This window comes from Delphinapterus leucas, chromosome 3 (genome assembly GCF_059928025.1).
Source record: "Delphinapterus leucas isolate spDelLeu-1000000601 "Yukka" chromosome 3, BTC_Dleu_Yukka2, whole genome shotgun sequence".
NCBI classification, from domain to species: Eukaryota; Metazoa; Chordata; class Mammalia; order Artiodactyla; family Monodontidae; genus Delphinapterus; species Delphinapterus leucas.
This window is the reverse complement of record NC_143131.1, coordinates 113,203,430-113,210,908: the sequence shown is the minus strand read 5'-3', so window position 1 is coordinate 113,210,908 and position 7,479 is coordinate 113,203,430. Positions and strand designations below refer to the sequence as shown.

At 42.6% G+C, this 7,479-nt stretch overlaps 1 pseudogene across 1 annotated transcript in view; it reads right to left on the bottom strand.

Annotated features, from left to right (window-relative positions):
* Positions 1-7,479, bottom strand: part of LOC149749644 (ADP-ribosylation factor-like protein 2-binding protein pseudogene) — a 98,495-nt pseudogene that overhangs the window by 69,084 nt on the left and 21,932 nt on the right. The gene's annotated exons all lie outside the window — the stretch shown is intronic.

Here is a 7,479-nt window from a genome sequence, read left to right as displayed (position 1 = left end):
AAAAAATAGCCGTCTAGCTCACTGCTGTACCTGATGAATGTATTAGAACACAGATTCTTGGTCCCCTCCCCAGAAACCTGAAACAATCCAGCAGGGTGGAGGCCAGGGTCTGGATTTTTACAAAGCTCTCCCAGTGGTCTATGAAGCCAGGATTAAGAGCCACTTTGTCTTACTGGCCACCTAGACTCCAGCCTCTCCCTGTTCCAAACCCTCCCACCCACAGCTATCAGCTTAATTTTCTTAAAGCACAGTTTATCTCAGGTCACTGTCCTGCTCAAGATTCCTTGGTGGCTCCCCACTGCCTGTAGGCCGGTGCAAAGTCCTTAGTGTGGCATTCAAGGCCCTCTCCATCCTGATCTACTCATCCACGTTTCCCTGTGACAGCCTCCTGGCCCTGCTCTCTCTCCTTAGCTTGTCTGGACTTTAGATGTCAATTGAAACAGCAGTGATCCTTCCCTAAGACTTTGAGCCCTTCAATAAGAGGAATGAGGAATTATTGCTAAAATGCCCTCTTAATTCAAGAGCCATGTGTGCAGCTTTAAATGAAGAGGGCTTGTGTGGCTGCAGATGAAAGGAGATCCGCCAGCAGATACAACACAATAGCAGTAATGTGTAAACACAGGATAGCAGGAGAGGTGGGGCTCATGATTAATTCAAAGAAGATGGTATTTCAGCATTCTCCCTGCTTTTATTCAAGCCCAAAAGACAGAGCAGGTCTGGTAAGCATTGGGGCCCGGGACCATGTTTCAAAGTGCCTCTCATGCTTTTCTGTCCCTGTTCCTAGACAAAAGCAGAGAAACCCATTTGGATCTTGTTCAAAAGGTCAGAAGTGTTTTACTAATATGATTAAACAATGTGTGTGTTTGGACTTTGCTCCATTTCCCACAAAGAAACACCTAGCCCAAAACACAATAAAAAGTGTGTTGATTGACAGCAGGAGTTATTTCAGAACGTGGCCTGGAAATTGTTCCCCTCAAGTACTTCAGAGTGAAAGTGGACTCTAAAGAACTTCTGGCTAAATGTGACAAAAGAGCCTCTCATGAAGCTCCATCTGCTCCCTCCCAAAGCCCTACTACAAACAACCATAAAGGAGTAAAAAGAGTTACAAATCCACAAGGTTTATGCAGATAAGGGAGGACATGGCAGCAGATGAAGTATGTCAGCACATTTTTGGAAGGCAGGAAGCAGAGGAAGGAGTGGCGAGTCACATGGCAGCAAGGGGGAGGCTGAAGGCCTGATGCCTACAGAGGGCTTATGGGTGAGAAGTGAGCAGACTGCTGGGACAGGGAGGGCAGAGCTGCACATGGGGTGCGGAGTGGGGAACTGGTGGAGACTGCATGAGAGCACGGTCCCTGTGGGCAGTGGGTTCGCCACACCTCGCTTGCTCCTGCAGGAGACTTCAAGTGCCCATGGGGAATTTGGGTCAGCTCATCAGGCACTATGGAGGGTGAGTATGGAGTACAGAACTGAAAATATGGGTAATAAATGGAAACCCTGATACTAAGAGGTAAACTTGCAGCCCCTTTTCCTCACCCTGCTTCTAGGAAGCCTGGCAACCAGGCACACCGCAGGCTGAAGACTCAAGAACTCTTCTGAAGAAACCGAGCAGACTCAAGGGGAAGGCCTACAGATACAGACATGATCCCGTTACAGACGCCCAATAGAAGAGCCAGCTCACCCTCTACGGGGCAATCCACTGGTAGACAAGGTCTACCCAAGCATGCTGACCATCCAGTCATCTCTTCAGCACATGACTCTTAAATATGATCTGAGAGCCAAGATCCCCAGACATTTAAGGAAAGCCTCAGGCATGAGAGATAGGTGTTGGGGAGGGAGAAAGAATGCATAAGTTTAGAGAGGAGGAGAAAGCTTTACAAATGCTATGAAATCTTCAGGGAAAGAAAAGATTTCTCTCTCAAGGTTCATTTTCATGAAATGTCAGAACACCAGGGATAAAGAAAAGACCCCAAAAGGACTCAGAAAGGAAATACAGGTCAATTGAGAGGATCAGGAAAAGATCAGAAAGACCAGACTTCTCAGCAGCAACACTGGAAGCTGGAAGATAATGGAGTCAGGACTTCAGAATTCTGAGTGAGAATTATTTATAGCTTAGAAATCCAAACCTAAACCATTAAGAGAAAGGGTAGAATAAAAGACACTTGAAGACATGGGAGATCACAAGTAATTTGCCTCTCATGCTCCCTTTCTCAGGAAGCTCTCCACCCAAATAAGAGAACAATCCAAGAATGAGGAAGACATACCCAGGAGAGGGCATAGGGATTCCCAGGATGATGGTAAAGGAGACCTGGATGCCAGGGGGGCAGTAGGCCTAGGGATGTCCCCCTTTGAGCCAGAGAATAGAGGACTCAGGATAGAGATGGGCCAGATGGATTACCTAACAGGTGTGACTAGGTGGAAGATTATGTTGAGGGGCTATTAGATGGTTGTGAGAATTAGTTGTGAGAATAAGTTTGTGAGAAAAAGTTTACCAAAAACTGAGTCAATAAAAAATCTGAGGCAATTGCTACCTACAGAAAACCCCACAACACAAACACTGTAAAAGAAGATAAAGGCAACACACAAAAATTTACAGAGCCATAATAATGTTAACACAGATTATTGATTTAACCAAAGGCTGTGATACAGTGATGGGAAGCTGGAGGAAAGGGAAGGAGGATGTAGGTGGAAGAAGGAAAAGAAACCAATCCTCATCTCCCATGATTGCAAGAAAATGGGTAATGTTTAAAATTGACAAATCAACAAAAGAACACTATAAATATATGATTTAGAAAGATGGGAGAGGAGGTTAAAACTGGGAGAAACAGCTGAAAGCGTTTAACTGGGTACCTCTGAGCATCAAACAGGGAGCTGGGGTTGGGTGGGATAAGAGACTGCTATTTTCACCATGTCTCTTTCAGTACTATTTAACTTTTTAATTTTGGGGGTATATATGTTATTTTTATGAAAATTTAAAAATTAAGAAAAATTAATAGAAAATATTTTAAATTGACAAAAACAAAAATTTTAAAAGTGTTAGACATGCATTAATTACACCTCTGTGATTTCTGTCCTATTGATCTTCCTCACCATTCATTCATTCATTTTTCTTTCTAAGTCTTAAATATTGATTGGGAAAATGTGGCAGATTGCCAGAGAAAACACATTCTGGATATACTTACACTAAAAAATTATTTGTTTATCTGAAATTCAATTTAAGCTAGCTTCCAGTATTTTTTTGTGTGTACTAAATCTGGCACACTAAAATGTAGTTCTCTTTTCACTAGCCCCACAGGTTAATCCTGTGGCTAAAGAGATGGCAGAAGCAGAAAGTTTGTCTGCAATTAATATTCACAGTGTGGGAGAGTATATAACAGGTGACAGAACTTCCTGGTTAGATGCTGAGAAGTGATCTGGTATCTAGTCGTGGTGTGGTGCCAACCAGTCCCTGGCCAGTCTTGGTGAGTCCAAAAGTATTAGAAAAGTGCAGTTCTTGCCCTGTGACTGGCAGCAGTGTCCACCCCAGGGCCCAATGCCTGGCTGCTTCCCTCCATCTGTTCCTCAGAGCACGGGAGATGAGCCCAGGCCTCTTGCCAGTCATCACCATCCCTTTGCTGCATTTTCTTTCTTGAGAAGGGGAGGGGCAAGATAAAAAATAAACTTAGCTAAATTCAGGAGTGGGACCACATCCATATCACCTCTTCTTGCTTTTTTTAAAACCCAAACCCCCAAAATTGCTAGTTTATTTTTTTTTGGCTGGGCTGTATGGCTTGCAGGATCTCAGTTCCCTGACCAGGGATTGAATTTGGGCCCAGCAGTGAAAGTGCTGAGTCCCAACCACTGTACCACCAGGGAATTCCCCTTCTTGCTTTTTATTGAAAAACTATCTCTCTCTCTCTTTTTTTTAATTGAAGTATAGTTGATTTACAATGTTGTGCTGGTTTCAGGTGTACAGCAAAGTGATCAAGTTATACATATATATGTGTGTGTGTATATATATATATATATATATTCTTTTCCATTATAGGTTATTACAAGATATTGAATATAGTTCCTTGTGCTATATGGTAGCTCCTTGTTGCTTATCTGTTTTATATACAGCAGCGTGTATCTGTTAATCCCAAACTCCTAATTTATCCCTCCCCCTCCCCTTCCCCTTTGGTAACCATAAGTTTGTTTTCTATATCTGTGAGTCTGTTTCTGTTTTGTAAATAAGTTCATTTGTATCATTTTTTTAGATTCCACATATGAGTGATGTCTTGTGATATTTATCTTTCTCTGTCTGACTTACTCAGTATGATAATCTCTAGGTCCATTCATGTTGCTGTAAATGGCATTATTTCATTCTTTTTTATGGCTGAGTAATATTCCATTGTACCATATTCCATATCTTTATCCATTCATCTGTCAGTGGACACTTAGGTTGCTTCCATGTCTTGGCTATTGTAAATAGTATTGCTATGAACATTGGGGTGCATATATTTTTTCGAATTAGAGTTTTCATCTTTTCTGAATATATGCCTAAGAGTGGGATTGCTGTATCATATGGTAACTCTATTTTTAGTTTTTTAAGGAACCTCCATACTGTTCTCCATAGTGGCTGTTCCAATTTACATTCCCACCAAAGGTGTAGGAGGGTTCCCTTTTCTCCACCCTCTCCAGCATTTAATATTTGTAGACTTTTTGATGATGGCCATTCTGACTGGTGTGGGGTGATACCTCACTGTAGTTTTGATTTGCATTTCTCTTATAATTAGTGATGTTGAGCATCTTTTCATGCCTGTTGGCCATCTGGATGTCTTCTTTGGAGAAATGTCTATTGAGGTCGTCTGCCCATTTTTTGATTGGGTTGTTTGGAAGAACTAGCTCCTTAAGCAAATTTCTTACACAAAAAGTGTACTGTGTGCTTACTTAAGAGTTTCACTCTCAAAGGAGGATTTTGTTCTTGAACTGTGGGAAAATCCTCTACCACCACTGACTAACAGTAGGAATGTAATAATTTTCTCCCTTTTGTGCTGGGGAAACTGTTCTTTGGGGTTAATAGAATTAATACAAAGGATATGTGAGTCCTCCTGAAAGCTAAAATTATTTCTGGAATATATAAATACATAATTTGGAAATACATATACATAAATGTATATAAAGAGAAACAGCTAAAATTTAGATATTTTAAAATGAGGGAGGGGCTTCCCTGGTGGCGCAGTGGTTGAGAGTCCGCCTGCCGATGCAGGGGACACGGGTTCGTGCCCCGGTCCGGGAGGATCCCACATGCCGCAGAGCGGCTGGGCCCGTGAGCCATGGCCGCTGAGCCTGCGCGTCCGGAGTCTGTGCTCCGCAACGGGAGAGCCCATAGCAGTGAGAGGCCTGCGAACCAAAAAAAAAAAAAAAAAAAAAAGAGGAAGCACACAAATATAAAGCATTTTTGTTGTTTTGCTATTAATTATTCCTTATGTGAGTAGATGTCAAAGGCAGCCAGGCAGGCAACAGGTTTCAGAACTCCAGTTGGGATTAAGATGATCAGCCACAGGGTCCTATTCAGCAAAACTAATAGAATAACAAAAGAGTCTGCTTTTCTTAAACATTTTCAGGTCTTCCTAAAAACAAATAGCTGTGGCCATACTTCTTTTTTTCTTTTTTTTTGCGGTACGCGGGCCTCTCACTTTTGTGGTCTCTCCCGCTGCGGAGCACAGGCTCCGGACGCGCAGGCTTAGCGGCGATGGCTCACGGGCCCAACCGCTCCGCGGCATGTGGGATCTTCCCGGACCGGGCACAAACTCGTGTCCCCTGCATCGGCAGGCGGACTCTCAACCACTGTGCCACCAGGGAAGCCCCCATATTTTTTTAATCGTAAAATATTTAATTATGTATCTAGTTCAATCATGAATTTATTGTAGATGTGAGATGACTGGAAGCTCGGTTCAACCCAACGAAGCATTTTGTATTTTTCTGACATCTCTAATTGTTTAAAGTTCTTTTATTTAAAGATTAAATCTAATTGTATAGAGCTCTCACTCTTTGGCCTTATGCCTGCCTTGGAAAGCAACGAAGAATGAGCCGTATTCTAGAAAACAGCCCTTCCAAGATCTGAAGACAGTCCTAGGGCCTCTCCACTGTGTCCTTTGCTCCCATGTAACCTGGTCTCTGATTCCCCTCCTCCATCTCCTTCCCTGTGAGCACTTCAGTTCATCAGTGCTGCGCTTAAAATAAGGCACTCAGACTCAACTCCTGGTATGGCCCGAGGCGTACAAAATAGCGAAGAACTAGAACTTTCTGTGATCTGAGCGCTGAATATCCATTCAGTTAGGTTAAAGCAGTCGCTCAACTGCTGTTATAAGAATATCAATTTTAATGTTTCTGGCAAAGAGAAGACTTGTCTAATTCAACAGAAAACACTTAAGCTTAACATTTACAACAGGTTAAAACATTCATGAATTTTGATACAAAACACCATCTTATATGAATATAAATGATGGATTAACAAACTTTTGCAAAACAGAGGCTAACCTAATTTTAACCTTTACTACCTTTGCAGTAAGGAGCAGGGTAACTTCCTGCAGTAGGAAGCCTTTGGGGAATGCAATTTCCACTGCCTTGTGATGTTAATTTGAGACAATTATCATAAGCAGATTAAAAAAAGTTGTGCGTATTATTTGTCCCTGTGAGAGCCCTCTGCTGTTGGCTAGTCAGGATATGGGAGAAGCCCTAGGAGAGGAATATCTAGAATTTAGATACTTCTTTAATAGCCATGGATCCCAGGGTTTCAAAACTTTTAATGTTTCCCCCCTTTGGCTGGGAAAACCTGTACAAAGGCTTGAGAAGCCGGATGCAAGAGCTCTCTCCACTTGGTATTTTTAATGCACCTGCATTTTCAACTTTTCCAAAGCAGGATGGGCAAGAATAAAACCGCTTCTCCAGTCCATTTGGCTATTTTGAAATAGTTTTGTCATGTATGGAGGGGAACTAGGTATTTTTTTCCCTTTGATACCTCCAGGACCGCTATGAATTTAGGTTATTTGCTGAGAAAAAGGAAACCCTGGGGGTCCATGGTTCAGTGCTCTCATCTGACCACCCACTAGGAGGCCTTCTTGAGCCATTTCCAGGAGTGTTTTCACCTGTTGGATTGACCCCCCCCCCCTTTTCAAGACCAAGATCAGAAGAGAAGAGCTGAAAGTGCTGGAAGGTAAATAATGACAAGCTGTTTTTCCAGCCTCAGGCCTCCATGCCACGGCCTCTGGGTGGGGGACTTCTACAGAGTGTCAGCCACAAAGTAGGGGCCTGCACAAAGAGAAGGAAAGTTTTGCTCAAGACAGTCTGGAAATATTAGAATGTTCGAGCAGTGATTGCAGTAACTGTTCACCGGCTTTAAAGAAGAAGCCTGTGGCTGGTAGATATGGAAACTTAGGTATAAACTTTCTAGGGGGTACTTTGGCAAAACATAGTAAAAGCTTTAAAAGTGTGCATGCCCTTCTGAACCAGGAATTT